General features: G+C 39.9%; 2 non-coding genes across 2 annotated transcripts; both read right to left on the minus strand.

Annotated features, from left to right (window-relative positions):
• Nucleotides 1-9,883: 9,883 nt before the first annotated feature.
• TRNAI-UAU (transfer RNA isoleucine (anticodon UAU)) lies at nt 9,884-9,973 on the minus strand. Its single transcript is given in 2 exon segments — nt 9,884-9,919; nt 9,936-9,973. It is a non-coding gene; the product is annotated as a tRNA-Ile (tRNA).
• A 480-nt stretch (nt 9,974-10,453) lies between these two features.
• On the minus strand, nt 10,454-10,543 carry TRNAI-UAU (transfer RNA isoleucine (anticodon UAU)). The gene is given in 2 exon segments: nt 10,454-10,489; nt 10,506-10,543. It is a non-coding gene; the product is annotated as a tRNA-Ile (tRNA).
• Between the last annotated feature and the right edge of the window lie 8,081 nt (nt 10,544-18,624).

Genomic DNA, 18,624 nt, shown 5'->3' on the forward strand with positions numbered 1-18,624 from the left:
ACATCCCCTGAGCGTCCCCGTTAATTCAGTGGCAATGTTCAATGAAATAATTTGAAGAGCGGAGGAAACAAATTTTTATTCAAATTTCGTTCAAAAAATGTTGAGAAAAACCTTCAATATAACTGATTTCATAACCACAGCCATGTTCAACTTCAATTGCCTTGGAGGAATAATTTTACGACAAAGTTCTCGCTTAGAACCCTGCTCTCAAAATTTCCTCAATGCGAATAACTCTATTCAATGGAATTAACTAATACGAAACTCACGTTCGGACAACATGCGCAGTGATCGTAACTTTTGAAATGGCTATACATGTTAGTTCTGGTTGTTCTTTTCGAATAGTTACATTGCCTGTTTATGTTAGAACCAGGAGGGCGAAAGCATATCTGAGGAAGTAGTCAGCCACAACAGCGCAATGCACGTATGCATCGGCTATAGCATTCCGTTCGAGGACGAGGTCTTGTGACGCATGCGATTTATTACGTGATTATTGACTACGAGTACTGGAATCACCACAACTACAGTTTGCGACAGTGCAAACTTTGTAACTGTAAGAAAAACAGAGTTAAGAATTTGTTATTTGTAAGGCTGCTGTAGCCACATTTTGTTTCCAAATTTTCAAAATTACGAGCACGGTGTCAATTTAATCGGAAATATTGCATTTCCTTTTTGTATTTTAAGTATTTACACATTGGTTACTCAGATCAGAGGTTTATGTATTCTACAAAAGTAGGCAATGAGGTGCCGCAAAATAAAAGATTTGGAATCAGTCAATAATTTTCCTTGCTATTTTTATTATTCTTCTTTTAAAATTAGTTCATAGTTAATTCTTTTCTTACATCGACCTGTTGACGTCTTGTTCAATTATTCTTGGTCGTGTTTTATTATAATGTGTGAAAGAGCTTTTGGCTCAGGGTCAAGTTCCGCACGACTCATTATTTATTTAGTGGACAATGTCAATGGACATTGCCCCGCTTTTGTTTGGCATTCATTTTTCTAGAAACATTCATTTCAATCCACTGAAATAATCAATACAATGTGCTTTGTGAAGCACAAGTGGTTTATTTCAGAAATGCACCATATAATTTAATCTTTAATAAACTACTCTGATGAATCAGATTTGTGTCAAAAGAAGGGAGGGAAATCTTTGGATCCAAATTAGAGAAAAATATTAGCAACGAATTTCCTGAAGAATATTTGCATTAGTCTTACCTTGGAGAAAAAACCAATTCCGTGCAGAAATAAGCATATTGCATAATTAGGAAGTTAAAACGGTTACCTGTGTAAACGAAAATTATAGCTAATTTTGCGTAATATGTTATATCAGTTATCTCAATAGTTTCAGCCTCAACTTTGTGGAAGTTCATTTTACTAAATGAAAAAAAAACTTTGTTCCAATCCACCACTTTATTTCCGGTACGACTAGTTTCGACGCTACGGCGTCATCCTCAGGTACCTGAGGATGACGCCGGAGCGTCGGAACTAGTCGTACCGGAAATAAAGTGGTGGACTGGAACAAAGTTTTTCTTTTTCATTTATTATGTTATATCAGCTTTGTTTATATATATTCTCATCTTATATTTATCGCAATGTAAATTCAGTGTGATAGATATGGGATGGGAACCAATATTAATAAAACAAAAGTTATGCGTTTTCCAGAAAGAGAAAGGCTTAAGGTTTACATTAAAAAATGAGGGCAAAAACTAGAGCAGGTGGAACATTTTACGTATCTCGGAAGGGTTTTGGACCAACACGGTCAAAGTAGTAGGGGCGTAAGGAGAAGAATTGCGCTATGCAAAGAGGCTGTCACAAGGAGGAGGGAGTTGATGACAGGGACTTTGAGTAAGGATGTTAAGAAAAGACTCGTAAAAACTTTGATATGGAGCGTAGCTATGTACGGCGCGGAAACGTGGTCATTGAAGCAGGAGGATAGACGTAGACTGGAGGCTTTTGAAATGTGGGTGTGGAGAAGAATGGAGAAGGTGAAATGGACAGAGAAGAAAACAACTAGGTATGGTGGGCGAGGAGAGGGGATTTTTGGAAGAAATCGTAAGGAAGCAGGAAAAATGGATGAAGGGCGTATTGATCGGCGGGGGGATGTTGAAGACTGCAATAGAGGGGAGTATGTTTGGCAAACGAAGAAAGGGCAGGCTAGGTTACGGATGTTGAACGGGATGAAAGGAGGAAGGAAGTACACAGAGATGAAGAGGGAATTACTGTAGAGTATTATGTTGGGTTGTGTTTTATTATGAGAAATAAAATATCTATTTTGTAGTCATGTCTATCCAAACCCTACCTTAACCGGTAGATTAACTAGCAATAATATATCATATGCCTAATTTTTTGATGAGCGAGTAAAGCATTACTAAAAAACCATACTGTCTTTTTAGATTTTTGAAACATAGGTTTAAATATTGTCCGTAAACTGTGAAGGATAAAATCGACGTCTTCCTGTCCGATGAGAGGAGTACAGGCACCAATTTTCTCCGATCTTTCGACTCTTCATGAAAATTGACAGACAAACCAAATGTTCCGTTTCCAGGAAAGTTCCATCGGTCAACATCAGTGAATATTCCGAGATTTTTCCGACCAAAATTCCGAAAAAGGGTCGGTTAATATTTGTGGATGCTTCCGTGCTATTCATGTATACCGTATGTATAGTATATACGGTTTAAGTAATTCTAAAGGATACAATAGTAATATGATTGTACTCATTATCAATGCGGATGCTATAATCAACAGTTACTCCCGAAAACGCATCTCGATCAAGGTATATCACACTCATTCATATTACTTCCTCAACGGCTTTTAACATGTTACTTCAGAGAATACATTCAGCTAGTTGTATAGCATATATTATAGTATGTAAGTAACAATAAAGACTGCCATAGTGATATGCTAGTGCACATTTACAATAAAATTTAATAATCAGCTATTTCTCCCGAGGATTCACCCAATCCAGAATTTTCTCGACGTAATGATATGATATACCTGTACGAACACCGCTCAGTTGTATTAGTGATAAAAATCGACAATACAAATGTTAAATTCACTTTAAAGTTTTACTGAGAATGAAAGTATCGATGTATTTAGGTCAACTCAATAAAAATAACATAACTTATCATAAAATCAACTATTCGATCAATTCATCGTTCACCTTTTTGGCATGCGGGCGGTATATCCCCCCTTAATTGTGTCCCAATTGACTGTAGGAGCATAAAAGTACTGTTGTGGATACAAATCATACTTGAAGGGTGAGGAATAATTATTGCGACCCTCTCCCGAACAATTTATTGCATCACTTCAATGATGAATCGCAAACGCCGCCATTATCTCCTGTGAAATAGCGCGATAAATTTATAGCGACCCTTGGATAGAGTAGCAGCCCTAGACGGAAGACCGACGACGGAAGTGGAGATACGGCTAGCGGCCCTTAAGCGAGCCCAGAGCCATAGTGTTACGACCGCGCTGCTGATGGGAGTAGTAAAATGAATACGTTTTTATTTGCGCTTCGACATCTACTTAAGTTCATTTCACACCTGTTTCATCTCAAGCTACGGAATGAGATTTAGTATTTCACCGTACGGAGTTTGCGTGTGGTCCTTCGAACAATTGCTATCGAACCCGTCGCGAATTACACAAAAATTGAAAAATAACAAGAAATGAGGATTTATATTGATTGCAATCTCAAAAGGTAAAGATATCGAGGGGGGAGGACTTAGTGCCATGAGACGCAAGTATAAGCGAGAATAATTTGATTTATTTCAAAAAGCTTAAAACGTCGTCCAATTTCGTTTCACCCTCATCCTATAACATTAGCCGGATTGCCTCGGCCATTGAATTTCATATTCTGGTAACATTATTTCCGGCACCCGGGTAAGATAATGCGCCTTAAGCCATTCATTTCTATTTACTCCCTATGGTGAATCATCCAGTGCCAATCCTTTCTTACTGTAAGGTAGCTCAGCTCCTGTCTTGTTGCCTTGCTGAGAAACCTGACATTTCTTAGTCGCGGGGTGTGAACCCTCTCTGGTCGACCTTCAGGCACCGAGAGATACATATATATAATTATTATTATAAGGTAATCTACCGGTTAAGTTAGGTTTTTGGATGGACATAACTACCAAATAAATACTTCGTGACTCCTAACAAAACACAAAATCCAGCAACCTACTCTACATCAGGCCCCTCTTCATCTCTGAGTACTTTCTTCCTCCCTTCATCCCGTCCAACATCCCTATCCTGTTCCTTCCCTTTCCTCGTTTGCCTAACATTCTCCCCTCAATTACAGTTTTCAGCATCCCACTTCCAGTCCATATGCCCTTCATCCATTTTTCCTGCCTCCATGGGATTTTCTCCAAACAAACCACTCTCTTCGCCCACCATACCTAGTACTTCCTCATTTATACATATATATACAAATATAAATCAGCATCGTGCCTCTCCTATACCCATTCTCGCCAGGCATGAGATTATTGCCTCTCCTCCGCACGCACTACGCCAACAAACACGCCCACATGTCGTCCGCACAAGGCAGCGCACACGGCTTCTTATTTTATTAAAAAAAAAGACGGAGATGGACCATGCTAAATCGGAAAATCATCTTTTGATTACGAAAAAAACAATAAAAAACTAAAGTATGAAAATAAATCCGAAGATTCCCCATCATACTGTCAGATATCTAATTTTTCACTCTCAAAAGGGCAACACACACAAGGCAACTTCTCGGGTAAGAGCTGGGTGGGAGAGAGTCATGAACTGAAAAAGGAGAGGAGAACGGGGTGGAGGTGGAGGAAGAAGGGTTGTGGAGGGAGGCTTTGGATGGGACTCGATCGTGATTCAGATGCTTCCTCTCCCCGCCGGAGCTTAAACGAAAGGAAAATGCCTGGGGGAGGGTAGAATGGGAGGAGGAGAGGGAGAATAAATATCTTTCTCGGAGAGGGGAGGGAGGGAGTGGTTAGGGGTGGTGAGGTGGTAGTGGTGGGGTTACGTCCCTCGTGAGAAATGAAGATTCATCGGGAAGACGACCACGGCGGGAGGAGAGATTATTAGAGAGAGATAGGGCGTGGCCATGGGAAAACAGACACCTCCCTCCCCCGTCTTTCTTTACATACACCGCAACAGTAAAATCTTTGTAAGTGCCCGTTGTCCTTATGGGATGACACGTTGGAGATGTTACGATCCTTACTTTGCCAATCGTTCGGTTTATGCGGCGTTTGTGGCCTCGGGATACGATCGGTGCCAGTTTGGATTATGACCGGGCTCATTATTATCTTCTTCATTTCTTTCACTGTGTCGAAATGGCGGAGAGGAAACGAAGAGGGTGTAATGTAGGATGAGGGTGAGGTAGGGAATGGTCTCACAGATGGTTACAATTAGCGTGGGTGATCCAAGCAGAATTCCCGCTAATGAAAAGTGTTTTCGTGCATAATTCTCGCAACCGACCACAATCGTATGGTCGTGACGAAGGCTTCATCATGGGAGAAAAGGTAAGGTTCCACCAGGTAAGAAATCGAGCCGTCATAAATCATTAATTCATCAGCTAAAATAAGTGAAATTACTGCGAAATCACTTCTCGGGTGAAACTGTTTTTAAGTTCCTGACTCAACCATTTTATTACTTTCCGACGTTTACCTTGAAAAGGAGCCAAAAATGACCCGCTTACATCCTTTGACAGATATAAATATATGTTTCGGGTGAATAAACAAACCTATCGCTCAAAGTTTGCGTTGAGCTATAACTACGAAAGGCGTTTCATATAATCGAACTCTTGAGTAGAAAATGAGTTAGAGAACAGATACGGAAAAAACTGAATGGCAGGAGGATTATAAAGGTTTACCAAAGAAAAGTACTTTATGGACCATACATATTCGTGATATATTACATTATTCATGTTGATGGCCAAACCACCTGGACTAAATCAATGCCTTTTGGGTTTCACAATTAATTTCGTTGTGAAAAGGCATTTTCCGAACAAAATATTAAGAAGTTTTAAAAAATTACGCATAAGCCTTTCATAACGGACCCTTTGCATTTTGGATTTTAACGTACCAAATTACTACGCAAAGTCTCCAACAAAAACATGCAAGAAGTGTCCTCGGCATAATTCGGTAATAATTATTTCCAAGTTAAGCAATTTCGCAATAGTTTTTAAAACTCAGACCGCAGAAAAAAACATTAATTAAAGAAAACTTTTATTGCCTCTTGTGAACAAAAATTTGAAATCATGCCAGCTGACATTAGTGCCTATTCTGTTTAATTCTGTTTTTACCACCAAAGATTATTAAAACATATTTTATGACTGAATAATGAAAATTTCAATGGGTACTTAAAAATGCTGGGAATCTATTTATTTGGAAGAAAAGGACATTACATAGACTCAAAAAAATAAGTTACTTTATTTATGGAACTTCAAAGATACGGACGAGGGTAAAATATAAATGTTATACTAACGCCTTTCATTAAAACTGCAATGCAAGTTTAGGTCAGGGTGAAGAAAAAGGGAGGTTAGAAGCACTGGCGGCCTTGTGGTATATGTGTTAAAGTTTATTTCAAGATAAAGTTCACCTACCAAAACTGTTAACATAATGATTCAATGAAACGTAGGTGACGGGGCCACAATCATGGGGAGATATTTAGAATGCCATTAATCGCGGGCCAGCATCCTAAAAATTAGATGCAGCTCAAGGCTAGACAACGGCAAGTCAAAGGCAGTATGATCTCACAAAGTGCACCGCTCACTGGGTTTAATTAGTAACACTATCATACGCAGGCAATGAAACCTGTGGGATAACGTGACTGCACCGGTGAACAAGCTTGTTGAGAGACCCGGAAGCGGTGATGCCGTAGATGTATCGACTACTCTTGTTGAGGCACCCACGAGAGACTGATGTTGTGTAAATGGAAGTGCTCTGGGAACTTCGTATGTGAATGATGACAGCACATGATATGATTACCATCTTCCTCGTAAATGCTCGTGCCTGCCATTCCTAAGATTTCAAAATACTTTATTCCCAGTCTTGTCTTTATTTGTAACTCATTCTGTATCGCTCGGGAAATACATAATTTTGTTGGTGATGAGCACGGTATAATAAATGTAAATAACAAATTCCACCGTTCCAAATGCCACTCGGTAAAAACACGAGCCCAATTTGAGACGCACGGAATGAAAATAAATCCCAGGGAAATGTAAGTGGTGCAATCCTCACCAAGTAGGAAGGATACGGTAAAACCAAATAGGTATGGAATCATGGAAATTGGGATCATAACTAAGTTATCAAATGAATGATTTACCAAATGGAATGATGTGAATTACAAGTCCCCGAGCAAAGTATACAAGGTTATAATAAAGAGGGTAGCAGAACAATGATGTAGACAGTTTAATTCTTGCAAGTACTATATTTTTTTGCCTAGATTTGGGGTATACTGTCATTATTAAGGTAGTAGTTATGAATGTCGTCCCATTTCTCCACCATCTTGAACATGACAATGCAGTTGGAGCATAAGGGTAATTATACGGGCTATGTATGCCTCTCATTTTTTTACATAATAAATTTACAAAAAGTAACGCCTGACAAAATAAAGTTCATAGTAGACAGCGTTGTATAAATAAAAACTTATTTCTTTCGGAAAGAGAAATAACATCTATTGAGCTATTCTGTAATCATGGAAAATCAGACACTTTACACTAATATAGAAGAAGCAATGATAGATACGTAGGAGGGGGAGATATTGGTGGGTGAGATAGGAAGAAGATGAAAGTGAATGGAGGAGGTATCAAAGGTAGCGATATAGTAAAAGCCGTTATATAAGGGAGGCGGGGACGAGATATGAAAGAAAAAAAAATACATTTTGGACGGCATTCTGGGTGATAGACAAAACTGAAAACCTGAAGAAAGTTACAGCGCATGGCCCAGGGATATTTTAAAGTATACTATCATGTTCAATAGTTCTCCAACCCTTCTAAAACCTACTTTGAAAAGGGAGACAACCTAATCATAACAATAAAAACTTTTTTATTAGCCACGCCCTTCATTCCAGGGCTCTTACGCGGTCACACATAATAATATGTTTTTGGAGAGAGAGAGAGAGATGTGATGCACCATTCATCGTTGGTTCTTACGTCTCGTCTATTTAAAGCCCATATTTATCGAATGAAAATAGGATAAAGACTAAATTTAAGCTCGCCGTCGAAACTTTTTAAACGTACAAAAACCCTCAGAAGGAGGGAGCAACTATGAATAAATCATGAAGTCTCTTGGGAGTAGAAAATTATGATCCTGAAAACGAGTTTCCTGAGTTTCTATGGTAACATGCAGAGCTTACGGGACGGCGACGGATAGAAAACGTGTTGGTCGGAGTATGAGGCGGGAAAACAAGTGCGCTATGCTCTATGGGCGCGAACTCCTCAAATGGAATGTAGGTTACCAAGGGAACGTTTCGTTCTCGACGCTCGACAAGGGCCGAGATCCAAAGAGCTTAGGATATGAGATAGGCAACGAAAGGAGTGAAATGAATGATAAGGATAGCGTAGCACAACCGGGGAAACCTATATTCCTTAGAGAGTTCCTCTACAACATGACGTTTTGTCGGCATCAAATCGGATAGTGTCACAATGACAACCCTTCTTGAAGTATGCGCACGCTCGCCTGTCATGCCTGAAATATCTTTATTGTTCGAATGCGGGCAGCGATCCAAATCCATGCAAAAAATCTCGCATCGCAATGTACAAATTACTATTGAGGGAGAGAGAGAGAAAGATAAGTACGATAATTTACATGAACTAAGATACGCTTAAAAGAAAACTCCTCTTAGAGTTTTCAAGATATGGATGAAAATTTCTTGAAATTCAAAATCCTTATAAATCAAAGACGCATCCGATACGGAGTTAATAAAAACTCCTGGTTGAATTTTCTGTTTGAAAATTCTTGGGAATTCGTATGGTAAAATAATCGTTCCCAACGCTCCAATAGGAATGTAACAAATGAAAATACTACCGAATCTAATATTTTTTCAAAATTTTACCAAATTAGGAGAACATTATTTATTTGGGTTAGCAACCATATTAGAGACATTGTTAGTTATGGTTTTGCATATTGCAAGAAGAAACAGACTTTTACGTGAAGGGGAAAATTTAAGAATATATTATAAAAAAACTTCTTTAAGACAAGCTAGGGAAGAAAAACTGAAAAAGCCAATTTGATGAGTAAATAAAACATTTGAAAAAATGAATATAAGCTTTCGGGCTCAAAACAGGTATGTACTATCCAATCTCACACTTTAAACGAGAGATATACCAAAAGATGGGAAAATCCAAAAACTATTCATGAATGAAACTTTCAATTTAAGCGTTTCGAGGGAAAATGTGGTTTTATCCTAAACTTTCTGATATATTGACAGCTTTTTGAAGAAAGGTTTACCATAAAATTACGATACATGTATAATTACGATACATCATTGCAATCGATTCCTAACCATGTACAGCTCTGCAGTGGAAGTGCTATAATGTTTTGATGAATGGAGTATTCCATTGAAATGCAGATTTTCAATTAATTTTATCTTCAGAGAATTTGAAACGCCCGTGGGTGATAGTGTTATCTACATTAGACTCATTCAAGGAGTATATTCACGATAAACACTTCAGGATATGCCTGACTTACATATTAATCATTTTCACATAAAATTTTAATGAATTTGAATTGGAAACTATTTACGGTGAAAATAAACTCAAAACTTTCAAAATCAAGTGGGTTAAATACCATGCAATTGAACTGTTGGTCGTTAGTAAAATTGCATAATCCTTCTAACTCACATTTTTTCTGTTTATTGTTGAAGTTTACCATACCCGAAACAGTCATGATCAAAACTCAAAAGATCAAAAAAATGCTCCAGGTGAGGCTCGAACTCACAACCCCGGCATAGCTCGGACACTGTCATATAAGTACCGTGCGCTAACCAATTGCGCCACTGGAGCGACGAAGGAATCGCGATAAACCTTAAAAGTTTTGGTGGTAGGTGAGCCAAAAAATAGGCGAACCGTATGTTATTTATTTTGCGTGAATCGACTGATGCGACGGTTTTACTTTAGGATTACACATTGCATCGTAAGAAGCTGGACTAGTAGCTGGCAAATGGACGAAATGGGTGTCGCCTTTTCTTCTTGAACGAAAAATATTATTTCGGAAATATTCTGGGTGATTCATTTAAATATCTTCAAACTGTTTACAATGCTCTTTAGATGTTGCAGTTGCTCAAAAAGGTTACACCGGTTAAATGTAATGTAAAGGAACTGTTGGCTGCTAAAGTCTCCACTGCATACATGAAATACACATGATATCCTTTTAATTCAATTTGTTTCTATTGATTGCTTAAAAACTGCTTAAAAATGCTTGAAGTTAATAATACGCGAAACATGCGTGAAGAGATATGATCAAAACTCAAGTGATCAAAAAACTGCTCCAGGTGAGGCTCGAACTCACAACCCCGGCATAGCTCGGACACTGTCATATAAGTACCGTGCGCTAACCAATTGCGCCACTGGAGCCGTAAAATCCAACTCGAGTGGAAGTGCCAAAGAATGTGAATCGAGTGCTGCATTTCAAATTATGTGTAAAAAACCACTAACATAACGGATGTGAATGAGCCAATGGTGTTCCTTATCCGCGTCAACATTTGGGCTCAACTTCTCTTGGAATAACATTTCTTTGATAACGATTTATTTGGGTAAAAAACCACTTTAGCGTCATTATTTACGTGCGGTCTGATACGGAATCAATGATCGTTTATTCCACTGGTTTGGTGAAAAAGATCAAACAAAACGCTCCTACGCGCCAAAAGTGGAAATTTCTTTCTTTTCTTCATGTTGATTTGCTACTTAGACGTAGATGAGTGCGTAGGTTAACATTGATCATAATTTTTTTGTTATAGCATAATTAACATCCAACTGTGAATTTTGAAAATTAAAATCATACCGATATATATTTAAATAAGTAAGCATTAGAATAATGCGGGAATTTACAATATTTTCGCGCGCTGCAAAATATCTTAATTATAATAATTTTATGTATTTCAAATAGGGCTACCCTGCGTACTGCGCATAACCAAGGTTATGATTTAATTCTCCAACCAATCAGTCCCACTACCAATGTGTTGATTTTAGTCTTTAGTTTCTTTTTCAGACCTTAGGGACTTTTACTTTCACAATTAAACCAAGAAGGGATTTAATTATGAAAGCCTTTGAAGCTACACTGTTTCCTATTAGATATTTACCAAAGTGAATAATTAGCCGATGGAAATCTACAAGGCAGAACGATTTTTTCCAGTATTGGTTTAAAACACACAAAATCTCTTCTGCCCAAACTCATTCTTTCAAATGTCACGGAAAGCTAAAGGAAGGCCCAAGAAACATAATAATTGAATCACAGGCAGATGGTTTTATTATTGGCACATAAAAATGCCATGAGTAAATCCTTCAGCTGAAAAATCACGTTTCCGTGTGGGAGTGATGCAACCTTTCCGCCCATAGTGTTTTTCTTATCCTAATTGTTTCCCTTTCCTAATCTATCCCCAAGATTAGCTTTTGCGGATTCACGATGTGGAAAGAATGAACGCCGATCATCACAATGAAATGATTTTTCCGAACGCCCGAGATAGATAAAAATCGGCTGCACAGAAAAGAGACGAACTGAGAACCTTATTAATATACTACCGTTAGGCATTTTTTTCAAAATCCCGAGCGCCTACGGAGGATGCCATCAAAGACACGCCGCTCTCACGTTGCAAAAGACCGGGTAGGCAGTCGTTCACCCATCACAAGAGCGAGAATTCCTTTCAAGGAGCTGAGAGGGCCGCGGGGGGGAAGATCTTGGGGGGTGAAAAGTTGGGTCGTGGGGGGGGGGGAGAGGGGGGAGTAAGTGACAGCGGAGTGGGGTGCAGGGCAGAAGAGTGGAAAATAAGGTGAAAAAAAATGAGGAGCGAAAAGAAAGGACCGAGAGGCGGGAGAAAGCAGAGGCAGGGTGTAGGGGGGGGCGGAGGACGTGACCGCGCAGGTGGGCGGGGAGGAGAGGAAAGACCCGCGAGGTGGTGTGAGATATCTGAGGCGGCGACTGGAGGGTCTTCCTTCGCCCGGAGGCGGGTGCGGGCGAGCGGGGAGATGACACACCGAAGACCGTGCAGGTTGGAAAGCGAGGCAGAATGAAAAGAGACCGTCGGCCGCCGCGTGCATAATGCTTAAGATACCTCTCTCTCCCTTTCCTCCCGCGCATCATCCCTCTCCTTCCCCACCTCTCCCGGTAATTCGTGAGCCGAGCACCGGGTCAGAAAGCATCTCGGCACGGCGTTGCATAAATCAACGACGCAACAACTTTCTCCCAAAGTTACGAGGTTACGAGTTCTCATCTCCCAGCGGTCTCCCCTCAATTCCCTTCCTCTGTAACCTCTTCCACCAACACTGCCCCGCTGCCCTCACATTTCCAATTCCCACCGCCCGCCCCCATCTCTCATCCCCCTCCCCCCAGAGACTCCCACGCCCTCCGTCGCTTCTCCTGTCCGTCTCCTGACGCGTCCACTCACTCACTCACTCCCCGGCCTCTTTCACCGCCACACACGCACACAAATACATGCGCGCGCCGAATCCATTCTCAACTTCTCTCCCACCCGGCTGCTCAAAACAACTCGCGTCAACCTTCTTCTCTCCCTCCGCCATGTTCCCTCCCCTACGATTCATTTGATTTGGAGGTTGATATGCGGTCGTTTCTGCGCGTGGACGTGGTCAATTAGTAAGTGTGTAATTTGCAAACCTGTGGTACTTTCGCTGAAGGCTCGGAAGTGAGATTGCAGTACAAATATGGCGATTGGGAGAACATTTTCCTTCACTCGATTGTTGACACCGGAGGGCTACGGATATGTAACCTCCGTTTATACAAGTGTGAAGCTTATTAAAGTGATGGATTTGAGAAAGCTTTATAAGTGATGAAAGCTTTTCAGTGAAGTGACATGTAGCTTTTAATACTTTCACTACATCATAAAAATAAAAATAAACTCCCTCAGATAATTACAGCGCATCTTTAGTTATGCCAGAAAATATATTATTCTGTTGATATTACATAATAGGGTGCGTGCATGAAATGTATTTTAACTGAAAGTCCTAAATGTTTATGAAAGAAGCATATGTTGCGAAGCTGACACTAAATTGTGTGTAAAATCATAGTTATAAACCAGTTTTTTACGTTTGAAATAAGGGTCAAGGGCTACTTTTAAATACGTTGCTCATTGATTGAATCGAAAGCTGCGACGCCAATGCTTGTAAGTACCATACAATTACCGTGCATTAACGGTTGATCACGCAAGTATAGTTTGCTTTGAACGCCTAAAATTAATTAATTAAATAACTCTCGAGTATTTTTTCGGGACTAAATCCTCCATGTAATGAATAGTTTCAGGCGTAACTTTGTGGGATTTTTCCATAATGAATAATGTTAAACAAAACTTTTTAATTCCACATGAAAATAAGCTTTATTGTGACCTAGGTTTCACAGTGGTGCAGCATCTTCGGGACTGAGATGCTGCACCGCAGTGATACCTAGGTCACAATAAAGCTTATTTTCATGTGAAGTTAAAAGCTTTGTTTTAACATTATTCATTCAAGTCTTCAATCAAAAGTTTCATTAAAGGTTAATTCAGATAATTTTTCAGCCAAGAACGTGTATACGTACTCGTATGGTTATTGAGCTTCTACAGAAGAGTCAGTTCGATGATTATATTTAGCTTCTGTTAAACAGTAAATTTTTTCTGGAACGTTTTTCTGTCTTTTCAGTAGTGCAAATTTGATGAAAAATTCTTTTTTCCAACCACAAATATGCAATCTTGATTTTTCCTACATCATCTCTCATTTATTATTTTTATCCTCCTTCCGGTTGTTGTGGGAATATGGGAAGGAATTATGAAAAACTGAAGTAGGCAATCATACAAAGCAAATGCTATTTGCGTTTCAATAAATGTCAAAAGTCCTGAGGGATGCTCAATATTTTTCATAAGCCGTCTAATAGGTGCCAAGCACGTGAAATTAACCTGTAGACCATAAAAATACCCATATTTACATCGATCTGAGAGTCACCTTATTTAAGCGTGGAAGGGAGATATAGGTATGAAGCGTTTTGTCAGAGGAAAAAATCTAACAATTACAGGTGAGAGAATATAAAAAGACATGTAGATAAATTATCTGTGGATGATACGAGTATAAAGCTCATAATACCCCTCATCTTCACCGAGCCTCGATTTTGTTATATGGATGCTTGGTAATTCACCTGTCGGATAACTTATCCTTGTCTTCATATGTCTCGGTTTTCATCCCTTTTATTATCTTTTTCATGAACCTCTCGCATCCTTCATTCCTTTTTCATTCTTCCCGTGGTGTTTTCCATCTATTTTTTGTCAGAGAGCCATCGTGTTTTATATGGCCGATGAGCTAATTTTATCTTCTTCTCAATATCTGTCATTCCCTTCACAATAGAAACGAGATGAGTGAAGAATACTTACTGAGAAGTTCTTGGAACTTCTTCGTAAGTATCCACACTGTTTCTGTTATTACCTTATACTAATATGCCTCGTGCCTATTTCCATTCATTTTAACGCATTATTTTCCTGAACTTGGACTTAGTGAAGGTGAGGGCTAACCTTGTCTATCGAATCTAACTGCTTGATGATCGTTGTGATGGCTGTTAAAGTTAAGGAAACCGTTTTTCTATATGAACCTTGAAATACGCACCTATTATTACTACTGAAATAAAATTTCCTCAACTTCTTCTTGTGATTTCCGTAGAGGGCCTAGCGGTTCCTTTTACGACATACATACTCGTACATATGGTTCAGAGGTTGGGTACTTCCAAACTCTAATGAGCCAGCATCAATCTACTGAATGCAGAACAGTAAACTATGCATTAGAGTTCTTTATCAGTTAAAATACTATTGATAGAAATGAGCTCGTACGGCTAGTAATATTGAATGAATGTAAAACTCCAATGGCAGTAAACAGTTTACCTTTCTAAACAAAGCACAAATTAAATTAGTTGGCTAGCGCCACAAGTCAAGAAGGGGTAAAAGGTAAAAAAGGAGAGGATAAGAAAGGTGAATACGAATACGCGTATTTCGGCCACAAAGTAGCCCTCTTCAGCGTACTGAAGGGTAATCGTCACGACAACACAAGTCGAAGTCTATTGCCTAAGGGTACGAGTAAGTTATATCCTATGTAGACATTAAGACCTTCCAGCCTTAGAAAACTTCACCCACCTGCATGGGTTCATAAAATGGAAGACATGAGGATCGTACACTATCAGCAGAATATTGTCTTAAAGAAATACCTTGAACATCTCATATACCGGACAATTCTTTCGTTCTAAGCAATATAAGAATAAATAATAATTACTTTTTGAGTGAAAAGTGTGTGCGGCAATAATTAGTGATGAAACACGCTATAATTTCCAGCTTCAGGTATTTCATACAGGGGTTCTGGAGAGCTCAAATATTTAGATTAGAGTATGACGAAAGCATGGCCATTAAAGAAGCAAATGTCAATAGCAGTATTCATCGCATGACTAAAACGCATTTCTTTAAATTCCTTCAAACCTAGAAAATCGATCTAACAACTTTAGAAACCAAATTGATTGTCCTAACCAAGTTAGACGACCAGATGCTCGCCGGAGGGATCTCTTTAGGAGCGTCATTATCCTATGGAAAGATTCTTAATGGGAAATATCATTGACTGCCTCCTCATGGTGATCAAATCAAAATGAAGCTTCTGATTCATCAATACGCACTAGAAATGATAACGCTACCGAGAATGAAAATACTAACCTTAAAGTGTGTCGTCTCTTCCCCTAAACTGTTAAAGTCCCATCTTCTACGTCACGGTTAATGGCCATACATGGGGAGTAACGCCTTGATATGGTCACTAACAGGTGATAATAATGGGTATGAAAGATCGCCATCTTTATGCCTTCATCTCTCCACGATGGGGGAATGGTGCATTCATCCTACCGAGGCGGAGGGGAGAGATAAGTGCGAATATTTGCCTCCCCCCTCCGTGCATTACACGACCGAGCAATTTGATCCGAAGGAGGTTCCCAACTCCCAGCTCACTCACTCATTCTCCTCGCGAGAGGCGAATGGCACACGGCGCGGCGTGCGTGGCATCTCACTTTGGGACGCGGCGGGACGCGTGACAAGAGCGATCTCAATCATCCATGCCCAACAAACCCCTCTTCACGGCTTTCACGGGGGAAACCGTCACGAAAAGTCTTCGACGCAGAGGAGCCGTCCAAATAGCTCAATTCTTTCAGAAAAGAGAGAATTGGTCGTTTTCTTGAAAGCTTCAACGCCACTTAGAAAAAATTACCTGGACGAAGAATTCCGATGAATTCCACTGATCGAGGCGATCCTTAGCGTCGTGCCTCGGTGCGACAGCACCCGAATCGTTTTCTTTTTCTGTCGCCTGCGTTAACTTTTCATGTTTGTAGAGAGATGCGCATCTATTGACTGGCTTCGTTAGCTCTCACCATTAGCCGCGTTATTTCATGTTCCTACATATAGTAGTGTGGCGTTTATGAAATGTCACGGTAAGTAAATCTCTTCGAGATGAAAAAATATCTGTGGTCAAAAGAATGTCCTCTACTGAGCCCAGATACGGGGAACAAGCTCCAATTTAAACATCACCAATCGTTGACAATCCACAAATACCGTAATTCAGTGTTACGTGGTGAACTTCGAAGGAATCGAGGTGGATGTGGTAAGCTGGTAAGGTGTTATGATTGGAGTCCGCGGTTGTCCCTGGCGAGGACTCAATATCCCTCCACACAGTAGTGGTGCATGTGCTCCTGGGTGAGATGGATAAACGAACCTTTAAACTTTCCTCAATACACACCACGTAATTCTGTGAGTGATAGCTAATTGATTACGATTGGCAGTTTACAAATTTACGGCCATTAAAGCTTATTCCCCATATTTGAACTTTCTATTAATTACGACCGCAGCAGCTCAATTCCCTATAGTAAAAGAACATTCACTTTTGGACTGCTCACATTTTATGAAGCGCATGAAGAGTAGTATATAAAAATGTTTTTCGGTACTTATTTCGATGTGAAGGTCAGCCCATTCCCGAAATAAGATACTCCTCTACGTACCCTATTCACATCTACATCGTCTCGATACATTTCTTTTAAAGATTATGAGTGAATACTTAAAGTGAAATATAATGCGCATCATTTTAAATCTTAGCAATGCATTTACATCTTATCGTTTGGTAGATCGATATCGTAATAAATGTCGCGTGAACAACGCGCAAAATTCCAATGTCGCAGGGTAACGCGTTGTTGAAACATGCAATTCTTCGTAAATTTACAAGCGCACAATATCAAGTATTCATTCCGTTGAGCGGAGAAAATAAAGATAAACTTGATTCTTTCCTAGTTCTCGCCCGGAAAGGTAAAGGCCCACGGCCCTTTCCTGATCAGGTGGTTTTTTCCAAGGTTTAAAAAAGTCCCCACGGAAACATGTTTGCGCGTGGATAACCAACACTGTTTTATGAAGCCGAGATGCACGGGTCTCCGAAGTTCTTCCCTTCAGACAACCTTATAAACATCTACTCAAAACCCCTGCGTCGTTTCTCGTGGGGTGGGCACTTCAACACAGCTGGGGAGTAACTGTGTCGCATTCCACTCGACGACAGTGCAGAGCACGTTTTGACTCGAAAGGGAGTTCGTTACTTGTCGAAGAAGAAGCAGGGTTAAGGAAGGCTCACCATCTCGCCTGCTCTCTCACTCTTTCGCCCCCTTCTCTTCGCCCTAGTCAGTCAATCGCCCACGCGGTGGGCAGCGAGGGTTGTGGAGACGCGGGAAGTGATTCGTCCTGAAATTCCGACGACGCTTTCCACACGTGCCAACATACTACATGGATCGGCACTCGGGCAGTCGCGCGCTCCAACGCAGACAAATCGCTCAATTAGACATTCTAATGTCTTCTTCCTTGTGTCAAGAATGTCGGAATAGAAAACCTTGTCACAACGGTCTTCGTCGCGAGTTAACTATGCTTATGCCAATGAATTAATACCGTCATCAATAGTCATCTATCCTAGACAGTAGGAAAGGTACGGCTGTGAAACAGGGAGGATTCGTACAATTTCTGCAACCGATTTTTACAATTCTTTATTTTTCATTCTTACTTTTTAATGTTTTATTGTTCTAATATTTCAGCTACTTACGAAGTGTTTCAGAAAAAAGGTGGGAACAGTGGTAATTACACCAGAAGGATTGCGTTGGGTAATAAAGTATTTACAAAGAAGTTGAAGTCACCTTAAGTAAAGATGTAATAAAAGGCTAGTGCAAAATGTAATAGAAAGCAAGGTTTTGTATGCCTCAGAAAATCGGTTGTTAAGGTAAGGGCGTAAGAGTATATTGGAGGATTTGGGTGTGGAGAAGAATGGAGAAAATAAAATGGATGGATGAGAAAAAAACGATGAAGTTCTAGGCATGGTAGGGAAAGAGAGACGGCTGCCGAGAGAAATTCGAAGAAAGTACGATAAGTAAATGGAGTTACTGGGAGGCAATGGGATGATAAAAGTGGTAATAGGCGGGA

Source organism: Hetaerina americana, unplaced genomic scaffold, assembly GCF_022747635.1.
Source record: "Hetaerina americana unplaced genomic scaffold, ioHetAmer1.1.p SCAF_5, whole genome shotgun sequence".
In the NCBI taxonomy this organism is placed as follows: Eukaryota; Metazoa; Arthropoda; class Insecta; order Odonata; family Calopterygidae; genus Hetaerina; species Hetaerina americana.